The following is a 16,185-nucleotide window of genomic DNA, read 5'->3' as shown; positions in this document are numbered from 1 at the left end:
TAGACAGTTGCTAGCTGACCCGCTCTTTGTACATCTGGGTCTTTCTGGGTAAATAAATAATACATTAATACTATTACCTTCTTCTGTTTTCCTTTGAAGGCATCTGCATTTGCCATTCTTTATTCCAGAGATGTTCTCCATTTTCAAATACTCTAGGTGTCTTCCTTCTCTTGTTACAAAGACTGGAACTCTAGTTTGTTTAGGTGTTAGGTGTCTATTTCTACCCTACAACAAGAGTGACCAACTCTTACCCTTCATGATTCTAACACTAAAGTCTCCATACAATGTAAATCTTTTTCAGTCATGCATCATCCTCTGTGATGTACATTTTCATCCTCTGTGATGTATGTGTCGTATTGTTCTTTTATGCTGTATGTCTGTATCAGTTTAGAATTTAGTACATAAGCATCTGAAGGTCAGGTACCAAGTTAGTTTGCTTGTATTGTATAGTGACTAGCTCAATACCATAGACAATTACTTGGTAATTAATGCAAAACTCTTGGAACCTTAGATACTAGGATGGATCTATAATCTTATTCAGTAGAATGTAAGTGCCTGAGGGCAGGAACTTTATAATTTTTGTGCTGGTATTCTCAGTGACCAGTGTGGTGACTCGTACATGATAGGAGTTTAATAACTGCTTGAGAAATAGAATGGTATGGAGAAGAATGGAATGCAACAGAACAGAATGGAATTTATGTGAGTATTCCCTCAAACTATACGTCTCAACCCATCTGTACCTTCTCCCCTTATTTGACTTTTGTGCACATCCTACTGTAAATTCTTCACAAGCCCCACCCCCCCAACATACTGGGAACCTTCCTCTAATTCTCTTGATTTGAATGAATACCAACCAGTTCAACCTGTTAACTGTTCTTCAGTCTTAGTACTTGTCCAATCCATCTCCCTTTCTGGTTATATATGTCTCTAGTGATACTTTTAATTCAGCTTCACTTACATGATTTTCATTTGATAATCTGTTGCAACCTACCAACACCTACTATGTGCATCTCCATTGCTCCTTAGTTGAGCCTCCACTTAATTTTTTTCAGAAACTGTGGTATCCCATGAATCACAGTTAAATGTCACCAAAAAAAAATTGTTATTAAAACACTGTTGCTTTCTTTCAAGGAGAAGTTGGGTGAGTGATTACAAGCATGGCACAATTTCTTAAACGTAATCCAGACTATCCTCCTCCTCTCATTCAATTCTGGGCCCAGCTCATTGTCTGTGATTATTGCCTGTCAAAGATACAGTTACTGTGTAAAGTCAATAAACATAATCTCTGTTGTTACAAGGAAAAAAGGAATTTATGTAACTTCCAATAAAATTTAGAGAAATTTAAAATAGAAAATAGAAATTTGGTTAAACCCACTAATAGTAAGTGTCCCACAGGGACACCTTGGAACTTTTCTCCCTCTGTACTACTTCATTTGGTGATCTCATCAGCTCCCATAGATTTTGTTACCATCTGTATGCTGATAATTCTCATTGTCTACAGTGCCTTTAATCTCCCCACCCCACAATCTCTATGCTGTCCTCCAATTACCTTTCAAACATCTTTAATTGGATGCCCAGTAAACATCTTAAACCTAAAATATACAAAACTGAACTCATTGTCTTTCCCCAAAACTCTTCCCACTTCAAAACTTCCCTATTACCATCAAGGGCACTTCCCAGTACTCAAGGATCACAATCTAGGTGTCATCCTTGATTCTTCACCATTTCTGACCTCTCATGTCCAATTTGTTGACAAAACCTGTGCTCAAATATGTCCCTTTTATCTTGTATACTGCTACTGCCCTGGGGCATCTCCTAACACTTGAACATCTGGTAGTCTACATCAAGTTACTTTCTAATTCAGTCCATACTTCATTAAACCACAAAAATACTTTCCCTAAAGCACAATTCCCACCATCCCACCCACCCTCATCCCACTCAGTTTTCTCCAGTGGTTCCCTGTCACCTCCAGGATCAAACACCTAATCCTCTATTTGATATTCAAAACGCTTCATAACTCCTACCTTTCCTGTCTTCTTACACCATACTCCCTACCATGTATTCATCAGTCCAGTGCCACTAGTCTCCTTGCTATTCCACAAAGAAGACATTCCATCCTTCAGCTCTGGGCCTTTCTTCTGGCTGTTCCCCATGCCTGAAATGTTCTCTGTCCTTATCTCCACCTCCTGACTTCATTGGCTTCCTTCAAGTCCCAACCAAAATCTCACCTTCTGCAGGAAGCATTTCCCAATTCTTCTTAATTCTAGTGTTTTCTCTTTGTTATTTCCTATTCATCTTGTATATAGCTTGTTTGTATATTTGTTTACTTGTCATCTTTCCCATTAGATTGTGAACTCCTTGAAGACAATGACTGTCTTTTTTCCTTTTTTGTATCTCTAGTGCTTAGCACAATGCCTAGAATTAAATAGAAACTTAATAAATTCTTGTTGATTGACTGAAAAATCCCCTCTAAAACATCTCTAACAAGTCATCATTCAACCCTTGCAAGAACACTTCAAGTGAAGAGAAACTGAATACCTCCGAGGTTGACCATTCAGACCCTTTACATGTATGCTGTTGAAATACTAGGGACCATTGGCAAGATCATCTAATTGCAACAAGTCTTTGCTTAGGGTGGTCAACTGACCCAAATTCACTAAGCTACTCTCATATTTCCAATGACCTATAACTTGAAGTCAGTCCTGAGTTGTATCTTGGCTCCTACCAGAAGCCAGACAACTCTTAGAAGCTAAGAAGGAAAGAGGTCAAAAGAAGGTAGAAAGGCAAAAATATGATTTTACCTTTAGAAATAGAAGGAGTTTTGAGATCATCTAATCCAACTCCATTCATTTTACTGATAAGAAAAACAAGTACTATTGAGATTAAATGATTGGCCTGTGGAGCAGTTGATAAGAAGAAGCATGTCCTCTCACTCCAAATTCAAGACTTATTCCACTGCGTGATGCTGCCAGAACAAAGATATTTTAATTATTTATTTGGTTAATATGGGGAGGATGAGAAAGAATATTGTTCAGAAGAATAACATTTGTTTTAGCAGATTAAGAGATTCCAAATGTCATGGCCTCACTAAGGTGTGGAAAAGGAAAGAGAAGTATTTGGATGATTAAGTATGAATTGCTTTATTTCTCTCTCTCACTCTCACAACCCTACCTTGTCTCTCACTCCTATCCAATAACCATATTCACTCTATCTTTTCCCAGTTTCATCTTATTCTACAAGCTCATTTGTATTCTGATACAGCTTCTGGGGAGATTTCAAAGACTATGCATTACAACAAATAATTTTCTGATCTTTGTTCCAGCATAGCAGCAAGAATAAAAATATGGAGTTGATTTTTTAAACATGAGTATAAGGATTATTCAGCTTGTCAAATAGCCAGGACAAGATTACACCTGGTTCATAATCATTATCATCATACAAAGTACTAATTTAATACCTAATTTCCCATAACATATTTCAAGATTCTCCTGTTATCTTCATCTCAGAGTAATAATGCAAGGATATCATAACCTAGTTTCTATTATGACCCAATCAGGGAAAGACTTTGGATGTGCAAAGGAAAATAAAAAATGATACATCAAGCATTTTCAAGGGCAAATTAAAAGTCAAGATGGTGGAGTAAAAGCAGGGATTTGCTTGAGTTCTCCCCCAGATACCTATAAAAATAATTGTAAACAAATTCTAAAGCTACAGAACCCACAGAGTGAAACAAATCTTCAGCACAAGACAATCTGGAAGCTCAGCAGGAAAGATATATTACACCAAACTGGGAGTGGAGCACAGTTCATCTTGGGCTGCACTAGTGCAAATGGGGTTAGAGCAGGCTTCAGAGGGCTGACTCACTGGCAGTTGTGGCAGTTTCCAGACTTCTCAACCCACAAATGCCAAACACAGCAGAGAAAGTCAGTGAGAAAACTCTGGGGGACCTGAAAGAGAAGCATGGTCTGGCAGGAGTCTGGCCCCAGGGCAGTGAAGGTAGTGGTGATGGCTGCAGCAGCAGCTGTTTCCATAGCTCTGGATCCACAGACAGTGGGGGGATCTAGTGGCTGATACAAAACCCCTGAAGCCTGGAACAGTACACCCACACCCACATCCACAACCACTGAAGCAGAGTCCTCCTTTGACTTAGGTTAGAGTTAGAAAGTAAAGTATTTGGGTGGGAACATGAGCAAACAGTGTAATAAAACTACGACTATAGAATCTTACTTTGGTGACAAAGAAGATTAAAACATACAAACAGAAGACAACAAAGTCAAAGCTCCTACATCAAAAGCCTCCAAGAAAAATATGAATTGGTCTCAGGCCTTGAAAGAGCTCAAAAAGGATTTTGAAAATCAAATAAGAGAAGAAGAGGAAAAACTGGGAAGACAAATGAGAGTGATGCAAGAAAATCATGAAAAATGAGTCAACAGCTTGCCAAAAAAATACTGAAGAAAATGACATCATAAAAAATAGACTAACTCAAATGATAAAAGAAGTCCAAAAAAGGAAATGAGGAGAAGAATGCCTTAAAAATCAGAACTGGACAAATGGAAAAGGAGGTCTCAAAGTTCACTGAAGAAAATAATTCCTTAAAAATTTTAATGGAGCAAATGGAAGCTAATGACTTCATGAGAAATCAAGAAATTATAAAACAGAACCAAAAGGATGAAAAAGTAGAAGACAATGTGAAATATCTCATTGGAAAAACCACTGACTTGGAAAACAGATCCAGGAGAGATAGCTTAAAAATTATTGTATTACCTGAAAGCCATGATAAAAAAAAAACAAAACCTAGACACCATCTTTCAAGCAATTATCAAGGAAAACTGCCCTGATATTCTAGAACCAGTTTAAAATAGAAATGGAAAGAATCCACTGATCACCTCTTGAGAGAGATCACAAAAAGAAAACTCCTAGGAATATTGTAGCCAAATTCCAGAGTTCCCAGGTCAGAAAGAAAATATTACAAGTAGCCAGAAAGAAACAATTCAAGTACTGTGGAGATACAATCAAGATAACATAAGTTTTAGTATCTTCCACATGAAGGACTTGGAATATGATATTCCAGAGGTCAGAGGAGCTCCAATTAAAACCAAGAATCACCTACCCAGAAAAAAATGAGTATAATACTTCAGGGGAAAAAAAATGGAATTTCAGTGAAATTGAGGACTTTCAAACATTCTTGATAAAAGATCAGAGCTGAATAGAAAATTTGACTTTCAAATACAAGAATCGAGAGAAATCATAAGAGACTTATTAAAGTTGAACTGTTTGCATTCCTACATGGAAGGATGATATTTGTAACTCATGAGGCCTTTCTCAGTATTAGGGTAGTTGGAGGAAATATAGATAGATAGATAGATAGATAGATAGATAGATAGATAGATAGATAGATAAAGGTAGATGGCACAGTGTGAGTTGAATATAAAGGGATGATATCTAAAAAATAAAATTAAGGGGTGAGAGAAGACTATATTGGGAGAAGGAAAAAGGGAGAGATAGAATGGGGCAAATTATCTCACATAAAAGAAGCAAGAAAAAGGTTTCACAGTGGAGGGGAAGTGGGGAGAGGTAAATGGGAATGAGTGAACCTTACTCTCATCAGATTTGGCTTAAGGAGGGAATAATATACACACTCAAGTGAGTATCTTACCCTACAGGAAAGTATGGGGGAAGAGGATAAGGGGAGGAGGGATGAAAGAAGGGAGAGTATATTGGGGGAGGGGATAGTCAGAAGCAAACACTTGTGAAAAAGGACAGGATCAAAAGAGAAAATAGAATGGGGGGCAAGATAGACTGGAGAGAAATATAGTCTTTCACAACATGACTATTATAGAAGTTTTTTGCAGAACTACACATGTATAACCTATATTGAATTGCTTGCCTTCTCAATGAAGGTGGATGGGGAGGGAATAAGAGAGAGAATTTGGAACTCAGGGTTTTAAAAACAAATGTTAAAAATTGGTTTTACATGCAACTGGGAAATAAGATATACAAGCAATGAGGTATAGAAATCTATCTTGCCCTACAAGAAAGTAAGGGGGAAGGGGAGACGAGGGTGTGATAGGAGGGCAGACTAGGGAAGGGGTTATCAGAGGCCATGGGTGGGGATGGGGGAGATGGAGAGAAAATTTGGAACTCAAAATCTTGTGGAAATGAATGTTGAAAACTAAAACTAAAAATAAGTAATTTTTTAAAAATTACCATTTTATTATATTGACTCTGCATACCCACAAACAATTAATATTTCTCCAATTTTTAAAATCTGACTTTGTGTTAAAAAGCAGTTTATAATTATGTCATATAGATCCTAGGTTTGTCTTGGCAGATATACTCCCAGATATTTTATATTGTCTGTAGTTATTTTAAATGACAAACCTCTTACTATCTCTTCTGACAGGGTTTTGTTGGTGACATATAGAAATAGATCTCTCCTCAATCTGTTTTCCTGGTCAGCTGTTTTTCTAATGAGATAGTTCATGTTCTCATCTATGTTTTTCATTCTTTTGATCTTGTTGTATTATTTCCTAATGTCTTATGAAGTCATTAACTTTCCCTTGTCCAACTCTAACTTTTAAGAAGTTATTTTCTTCAGTAAGTTTTTTGAATCTCTTTTTCCAATTGGTTGACTTTTCTTTCATAATTTTTTTTATTTTCTTGCATTACACTTATTTCTTTTCCCAATTTTTCCTCTACATCTCTTATTTGATTTTTAAAGTCTTTTTTAAGCTCTTCTGATAACTCTTCTTAGGTTTGCGACCATTTTAATTTTAATTTGAAGCTTTACAAGTAACTTTTTACTTCATTGTCTTCTTTTGAGCTTGAACCTTGAACATCTATGGTCAGGTTCTTTCTCTGTTGTTTACTCATTTTTAACAGTCTGTTTCTTGACTGTTAACTTTATGTTAGGGTCAGTCTCTTTTCCTGAGGTGTGGGGGATAATGTCTTGGGCTTCAGGTTTTTCATGCTGCTGTTTTCAGAACTCTAAGTGGGAGTCTTTGATTTTGGGGTTCTTTCAATGTGCTACAATCCAAAACCAGGTGTGATCACTGCTCCTCTGGTTCATGCCTTGGTCTATGAGTGACCTCAAGTACTCCTCTCCATCTCTCAGCCAGGACCAGGGCCCACACAACTTCTAATGCAAATGCTCTCACTCTTTGTAGTCCCTGAACAACACACCTGTCAGCCTCCCACAGACACAAACAACAGTTTGTCCCTCTTCCCCAGAACTGAAACCAAGGACTCCATTCTCCACCACCAGCAGGATCCCTCCCCTCTGTGACCACCTCATGTGCTTACTCCTTCTCTCTCATAGTCACAGGTTGGGACTGTCTAGCCAAGGTACCTGAGCCCCACATTCACCACCAGCAGTGGACATCCTTCCCTGTACCCCAATCTTACCTTGATTTGCCACCTGACTCCACACCAAAATGCAGCAATTTCCCATATTGCCAGTTGGCTTAGACCAAAGGACTCAGCATTTCCAACCTTTCAAACTGTAAAAGCTGCCTCTAATATCAGTTACTGATTGGTCACATGTATTCAGAAAAGGAACCATAAAACAGAAGAGGCAACCAAGGACCTCAAGGCCTAGGTTTACTTTACGTAGCTGGCTCTCATTGTCTCTTGGGGGGAAATTGCAATATAGTCACGTTGGGAGAAAGGGCAACTTCTTTCCCATAATAAAATAAGGATTAGAGAACATTACATAAGCCAAAATAAATTATTTTGGCTATATGACATTAAAAAGCTTTGCATAAACAAAATTAATTCATCTAGGATAAGAAGGGAAAAGAAATTTAAATTTCTCAAATAAAGGCTCAGTACCCAAGATACATAGAAAATCAACAAAAATATATAAGATGAAAAATCAATAGATAAGTGATCAATGGATATAAATAAATATTTTTCAAAAAAAATTTAAACTACTCAACTGTATAAAAAAATATTCCAAATCACTAATAAAAAGAGAAATGCAAAGCTCAGCCACTAACCTCAAGATGAGAAGGTCTCAACTGGAATTATATATAGTTGTAGGTAGATGTAGGAAGCTATAACGGAGACTTCCCTTCCTTCCCCCACTAACTATGTCACTTGTAATTAGAACAGACAAATCTTGATCAAAACTATCAAGAAGTTGTTCTGAGGGGGTTCCCAAAGTCACAGGATCCAAGATGTCAGGGCTAACTCCCCCTGTCTCACACTAACCTAAATGCTACATTTCAAGATAGAGACTAGACTGGGTATCAGGAGACTTGGGTTCTTCTAGTGTTAGGTCTGCCACTGGGTAGGTAAGATCATAGATAAGCCTCCTCAATAATTTGGGCTTTAGTTTACATATTAGTAAAATGAGGGAGAGACAGACTCTATACTATCTCGTAAGATCCTTTCTAATGGCAATGTTTGTTGATTTTAAGGCTATTGGAAATTCAGATCTCCAGAAAATTGGTCACTGATGTCATATTTACATTGAAATATTGCTGCACTTTATTCTGCAATTGAATGATATTTTTAATCCTTTCAAAATGAAGGTTGTTTGAATAGAGCAACAGGCAGCTAAATAGTGCAGTGGAAAGAGTATTGGGCCTGAAGTTAGGAAGATTCCTTATCCTGAATTCAAATTCAGCCTCAGAACCTTACTAGCTGTGTGACCCTGGACAAGTCACAACAACCCTGTTTGCCTCAGTTTTATCATTTGTAAAACAAACTGGAGAAACAAATGGCAAAGCATTTCAGTATCTTTTCGGAGAAAATTCCAAATGGGGTCATGAAGAGTCAGACAGGACTGAAACAACTAAACAATAACAATAAAATAATGAAAACAATTAATTATTGCTTAATCTTTTAGGAAGGAGGAAAGGGAGGGAGGAAGGGAAAAAATTTGGAACTCAAAATTTTAAAAAAGTGCTAAAATTTGTCTTTTCATGTAATTGGAAAAAATAAAATACTATTTTTGAAACAACGAATTATCCACATTCTCCCTTTCTAAGAGAGAGGCAATATGGTGCAGTGGAAAGGACCCTTAATAAGGAGTTATAGAACCTGGATTCAAATCCTGCTCTGCTGCTTTCTACCTCTGCAATCTTGGACAAGTCATTTAATCTGCAATGGAAAGAGAACTGGGGGATCTAGAATCAGAGAACCTGGTTTCAAATCTTGACCCTGCCACCTAGCTCATGAGTGAATCTGAGCTAATCATATCAATTTTCTGGGCCTCAGTTCTCTTGATTGGTAAAATGAGGGAATTGGACAAGATAACTTCTAAGATCCCTACCAGCTCTAAACCTGGTTTAGATTCTATGAATTCTATGATTCTATGAATAGTCCTGGCCTAATCTGCAACCAGAAGGAGAGGACAGTTATTCCCTTTTCAAGATCTATTTGAGATCCATTGAAGGTCTAGAAGTTTTTCCTGTTTGGTAGCCAATGAAGGAATTGTTTCATTGGTGTCTTTTAACACTGGTCAAAAGCAGATAGGGTAGCTCTACTCCATGGCCAACCTAATACATGGAAGATAGGTTTGGGGGAGAGCCAGTTCATGTTGCACATCTGGGAGATAATGTGGCATAGTAGCTAGAGTACTAGACTTGGATAGTGCACTGAACTTGGTTTCCAGAAGACTGAGGTTTCCACTTCAGGCACTTAATAGGTCTGTAACACTGGGAAACTCATTTAATTTCTCTGAGTCTCAAGTCTCCTCAACTGTAAAATGGAGATAATGATAGGATTTAACTCACACAGTTGCTCTAAGAATCAAATACATGTATTTGAAAAAAATGTATGTAAGAAATGCATTGTACATGTAAATGTTTATAAGATGATATATGTAGAGTACTTTGAAAACTTTAAAACAACATGAATATCAATTATTATCTTTGTTATATATTACTAGGCCTTAAAAACATGTTGGAAAGGACAAATAGATCATTGAATCCAACCTCCTTATAAAAACCAAGATGCTAATAAATTGACTTGCCCAGGTTCTCATGCCCATTTAGTGGCAGGTCATTTAAGTAATTAGCACTGGTGGGTATAGTTGAAGGTCAGGAAGTAGACATCTCTTAAATATCTCCCTCTGCTTTGCCAGTCACTTAATTAGCAAAATTACCCCAAACATAAGCCTAGTCATGCTCAGAAAGCTACTTGACTCCTGTATCTTTATTTCCTTATATGGTGGTAACAACCTAGACAAGGAAATACATTCTTAGTATATTATCTAATATTATCTAATGAGACTGGCAGCAGGAGAGTGATTCCATTGGTATGTTATTATCATTATCACCGTTGAGAACATTTACTGGGTGTGTAACTGACAATAGTAGTGCTCAGAATTCTGCCATTATTTCCTTGTCCCATGGCACGCAAGGGTATCATAAACCAAACTTTCTTCACCATGTTAGTTGGGGAAATGAGATGAGATGAAAAATGATAAAATAAAGCAGTATGTGCATAAATGAGTTTCCAGGAAGGAACTTAGAAAAATAAACAGGACAGAGAAACTTAATGACTCCAAAGTTTAAGATTATTCTCTTTTGGAAAATCTATACAAGGTCCTTTATAAGGATAAAGAGTAGTCTGGGTTGTAATGGCATTAATATAGTAAAAAAGTCAATATGGGATTTTCAAATTTTGATAAAAGAAAATGGTAGCTGTTCTAGTCCTGCTTCCTGGTTGCTTGGAAGGTGAGAGTGAGAAATTAGCTTGAAAAATCCTTACCAGGATCATTCTTTTCATCTTTATGGAGCCCACTTAGGTTTACTCCAAAAAAAAGAAAGAAAAAAAATGATCAAAGATCATATATTCCCTAATCTTGTGCTATTGATAATGGGAGGGATTAGGCATGTATGCTTAATACAAAGCTTGCCTATTTCTAATAATTATTTATAGCACTTATAATTAGTTAATTAACAAATTATTATTTTTAATAATAATAGCTAACATTTACATAGTACTTATTCTATATCAGTCACTATACGAAGTGTTTTACAGTTATCTCATTTAACCCTTACAACAACAACCTTGGGAGGTAGGTACTACTATTTTCTACTTTTACAATGAGAAAACTGAGGCAGAAGAGGTTAAGTGACTTCCCCAAAGTCGCATAGCTAATAACTGTCTGAGGCCATATTGGAACTTGGTCTTCCTTACTCCAGGCCTACAGTTTCCATCCACTGTGCTGCCTAGCTGCTTAATGGCCTATTGAGGGCACCATCATCCAGGTCACAGGGCACAGTCAACCAGGTTTTTACAAATTCAGAGTCATCCTTGACTCTTAAATTTCCCTCACTCCAAATATCCAGTCAATTGCCAAATCTTGTAGTTCCTACTTCAGAGCATCTCTTGTATCCATCCTCTTCTCTTCACTCACATAACCATCTTCTGAATTTAGGCCTTCATCATCTACCAGTCGGACTAGTACAGTAGCCTCCTAATTGGTCTCCCTGCATCCAGTTCTTTATCTTTAGCTATTTTTCACAGATCTGCCAGAACAATATTCCTAAAACACATGTCTTCTTATGTCACCTCTCTACTCAAAAGAAAATTGCAGAATCACAGAGTTTCAGAGTTGGAAGGGACCTCAGTAGTCATCTAGTTTAATACATAGCCCCAAAAGAATCCTCACTACAAGATCTCCAGTAAGTGGGCATCCAACCTACACTTCATGACTGCCAAAGAAGAGGAACCCATTACTTGTGAAAGTAGTTCATTTCACTTTTGAATGGCTCTAACTGGTACAAAGTCTTCCCTGATGTCAAGCCTAAATCTCCCTTTTTGCATTTTCTTCCCACTTTTCCTGGCTCTGCCCTCTGGTGCCAAACAGAGCAATTCTAATCCCTTTATCCACATGATGAACTTGAAGAACTTGAAAAAAATTGTCATGTCCCCCTGAAACCCTCTCTTTTCCAGGCTAAACATACTACTTTCCTTCAACCTAACCTCATATGACTGGGACATGAAGCCTTTCACTATTTTGGCTGCCCTCCACTTGACACTTTCTGGCTCCAGTGACCTTTCTAAAATATGGTACCCAGAACTTAGCCCGGCATTCAAGATAAGGACTGACCAGGGAAGTGTGTAGCAGGAATAGCATCCCCTTGGTCTCAAGGAGCTCACACTCTTAGGCCTCCTCTCCACTGGTCTTTCATGGGACAGAATTCAAACAAAGCCCCAAGGTGGCCTTCAACTCTCCCAAGTGTGACTGAAACACATTTAAATGAAATCGGGAAATATTTAACAAAATAAATAAAAATGCAATAGAGCATAGATAATGTTAATCTGGTTTTCTTAGTCAATATGCAGCCAGCAAAGATAGTTACATCTGATTTAGTGAACCCCATTTCAACCACTGTCTTATAGTAATAGTCTGTGTCCAGCATGCGATGGGTATGGTATGTAATTTTTATAAGGTATTGTCCTCTTCTGGTCTTGTATGGATACCACTTGATGGTGTTCATCTGGACCTGTGGTTGCTATTTTCCCTTACCAAATGTAATTTCACTGAAGCCCTCAGCTATGCTGCCTTTTTTTTTTTTTTTTTGGCAGGAAGAGGAAGGAACACTGTCATTTCTTTTTTTAGCTTAGAGTCAGAGGATTAAGCTTCAGCTATTTTAGAAAGGTCAGGCTTCAGATACCCAGTAGTAGACTTGGAAAAAAACCAAAGCAACTTTGTTGTTTTCCTCCCCCATGAAGAGAATCTGTTCTCAGAACCATGGCACTGATATGCTTTTCCACTCCCAAGTAAGAGTCCTAGCTCTCAAAGGACAAGCTCTTTGAAACACCAACAGCTAGTCAGGTAAGCAGAACCTTCAGACATTAAGTCTATTTTTTTTAATGTCAGCTTCCTGTTCACCAAGGTCCAGATATCTGTCCTTATAAGACTTAGAACAAGAAATACCTTGCAACACTCTCTCAGCTTCTGGCTGACAAATAGCATCAATTCAAAATAATTTTAGAGGTTCCTATTTCAATAAACTGCTAAGGGCTCTCTGAGCTTGACACTCCTTGTTTTTCTCAATGACAATTTTTTCTCAATGACAATTTTTTAATGCTGATATTTTTGTTCTCCCATGCAAATGAATGGGCTAGGGAAAGGCAAAGGAATAAATATACCTAAGTGGATCCTAATTAAATAAATTGCCTTCCATCTCAATCACCCCAAATCTTTGTTCCAAATTCCTGCTTATATCATCTACATGCAAATGGCAACAAGCCATAGCACCTGGTTGACAATAAGGTAATACAAACACTTATATTTCTTCTAAGTATAGAAATGGACACAGCTTCTACAAGCATAGTGCCATGGGATATTGTACAGGTTACTGGTCAAAGGAAAGAATGTCATTTGAATCATTTAACAGGATTTTCTATAGTACCTAAGTGATTGTTTACAAATTTCTTCCCTCCTAAATACAGACGCAGTCTATGTGGAAACTGATGGGAGCAAAGCAAAAGATGAGTACAAAGAAAAAGTTTAAAAGAGAAAGGGAAAACAAGTTGTGGTAATATGGTATGATGGAATAATACTGTGCTATAAGAAATGATGAGCTCAATGAGCTTAGAAAAACATGGATTAAAAAACTTGCATAAAATAATGAAGAGTGAAATGAGCAGAAGCAAGAAAATGTTGTATACAGTAAGAGTAATATTGTTTTAAAAACAACTTTGAGCGAATAAGTCATTTTGGCTACTATAAATACCCAAATTAAATACAAAAGACATATGAAGGAAGATGCTATCTGCATCTAGAGAAAGGAATGATAAAATAAAAGTATGTTTAGAATTATTTTACATATATATACACACATACACATGTATATGTATATGTATATATTTATACACACATATTTATGTCTAATGGTGGTCATCTCTAGGGCAGATGGGTTTTTGTTTATTTTGTTAAAACTCCCCACAATGGAGAGAGAAGAAGAAAAATATTTACATGATAACTTTATTATATATTTAGAAGGAATCGCAAGTTGTGCATAACAGATTTGCAGTTTCATGTGCAATCATTTTTATTGTGCTATGTTATGTGTGTGTTTTGTTCCATAAATTTAAAGTAAAATTAATAATTTTTAAAAGGGAATGGGAAATTCAATTTGTAAAAGAGAAAAGTATATACATTAAAAAAAACATGAATATTTTACAAAGATATACTCTTTCCTATAAATAGTTTTAGAGAAAAGATCTTGGCTAAAGTTACAAAAGAGGAAAATGAATAGATGTGTCTATTTTTTGTGGTTGTTAGGTATGTATCATAAATAAAAGTTATTTTGATAAAACATTTGACAAAATCTGCTTTTTTATTTAAATTTTTAAATAAATTTTTTAAAAACCAGCAGCATAAGGTGAAATAAATAGGCATAAATTTTAAATCATGATAAAATTATTGGGTTTACATTGTACAAATAATTGTAGAAAAATCCCCAAGTAGATAGCTATGGTTGTTTCAAACACAATTTAAGTTTTACATTACAGCACTTGAATTTTTTTAAAAAATGAACCATGTCATCCCATTCCTCAGTTAGGCTTCCTATTGCCTCTAGAATCAAATATAAACTCCTCTGTTTGGCTTTTAAATCCCTTGTCCCAGCTTGTCTTTCTAGGTTTATTGAATATTATTCTCCCACCTATATTCTGTGATCTAGCCAAATGGGTCTTTGTTCCTCACATACAATAGATAGCCCATCTACTTTCTCCATGCCTTTGCAGTGGCCATTCCTCATGCCTAGAATACATTCCATCGTCATAGTCACCTCATAGAATTCATCTCTTCCTTCCAGATGCAGCTCAAGCACCACTTTTTACTGCAAAAAAAAAAAAAAAAAATCAGGGAGGAGAAGAAATCAAAAAATAAGAGCACTGAGTTGTTTTCAAAGTAGTTCCATCAGTATGAATGAGGATAAGGAATAGAACTGTCATTTCATTGGTACAGAGGAGCTCCGAGAGAAAACTGTCAATGAAGGTACCAATCTTCTTTGCAACTTAGAGTGTCAGAAGCTTATCTAGAGTAATGAAAGATTAAGTGACTTGCCCAGTGTCAAAGTCAGGTATTGAAACTCAAAACATACACACACAGGCACATACACACACACAGAGATACAAATGCATATTTCAATACTTTGAAATTCTGTGCATTCGTTGGTGTGGAAATGAGTTCTTCCCACAGAATTGCAGATTCCAAACCTTTTTCATTAGTAAATGGCCTTCCAAAATTGTTTGGCCTGAAAAATCCTCTAACTCGATAAGCCTTTCTGTACTTTATTAGGTACGTCCTGGCAAAAGAAGAAATACACAGTCCGTGGGTACATACTCAAATATGTACACTTTGGTAAAATCCCACTGGTTGATCCTTTGAGAACTCAGTATCATCTCTGTTCTACCATGAAAGAACTAGAAGTTCAGAAGAGACATGTGTAGATTAGATAGATAGATAGATAGATAGATAGATAGATAGATAGAAAGGCAGATATACATTTGTATATATGTGTATACACAAACGTGTATATACATATGTGTATATACATAGGTATATATTACTCTATATTCCTACGCACATAAATGCAGTTATACTGTCTTACATTATTCTTTCATTCATAAAGATGTTCTATTTTTTTTCAGTCCTCAACAACTCCACAGCCTGTCTGTTGCATTAGACAGCGTCAGCCAATTCCTGTCAGATACTCCTGCTTCTTTGAATTTCCATGATACAGTTCTCTTATAAACTCCATCTTGGTCTCCTTTGCAATTTTTCATTCCTGTAATTCTACAATCTCTTAAAGAAGCATATCAAATACTTCCTTCTATAAGAGGCCTTTTCTGATACTCTAAGATGTTAACTAGTGCCCTCCCTCCAAACAATATTGTATTTAACTAGTTTGCATATATGTTTGATTTTACTATTATTATTGATAGTAGTACTAACTAGCATTTAGATAGCACTTTAAGGTTTTCAAAACATCTCATTTTATCCTCACAACAAACCTTAGAGGTGCTATTATTATCATCATTTTACGGAAAAGGAAACTAAAGCAGAGGTTAAGTAATTTACCAAGGGTCACACAGCTAGTAAGTGTCTGAGACTGAATTTGAACTCGGGTTTTCTTGATTTTAGACCAGGTTCCCCACCTGTGGCCTTGAGGCCACAGGTGACTCTCTGGGTCCTGAAGTGTGACCCTTTGA

General features: G+C 36.6%; 1 long non-coding RNA gene across 1 annotated transcript; it reads left to right on the top strand.

The window, feature by feature from the left end:
• Positions 1-408: 408 nt before the first annotated feature.
• LOC140533444 (uncharacterized) lies at positions 409-15,753 on the top strand. Its single transcript, XR_011976922.1, has 4 exons — positions 409-699; positions 13,417-13,510; positions 14,787-14,968; positions 15,625-15,753. It is a non-coding gene; the product is annotated as an uncharacterized lncRNA (long non-coding RNA).
• Positions 15,754-16,185: the final 432 nt, after the last annotated feature.

This window comes from Notamacropus eugenii, chromosome 3 (assembly GCF_028372415.1).
Source record: "Notamacropus eugenii isolate mMacEug1 chromosome 3, mMacEug1.pri_v2, whole genome shotgun sequence".
Taxonomy (NCBI): domain Eukaryota; kingdom Metazoa; phylum Chordata; class Mammalia; order Diprotodontia; family Macropodidae; genus Notamacropus; species Notamacropus eugenii.
The sequence above is the reverse complement of the archived record's forward strand: the minus strand, read 5'-3'. Positions and strand labels throughout refer to the sequence as shown.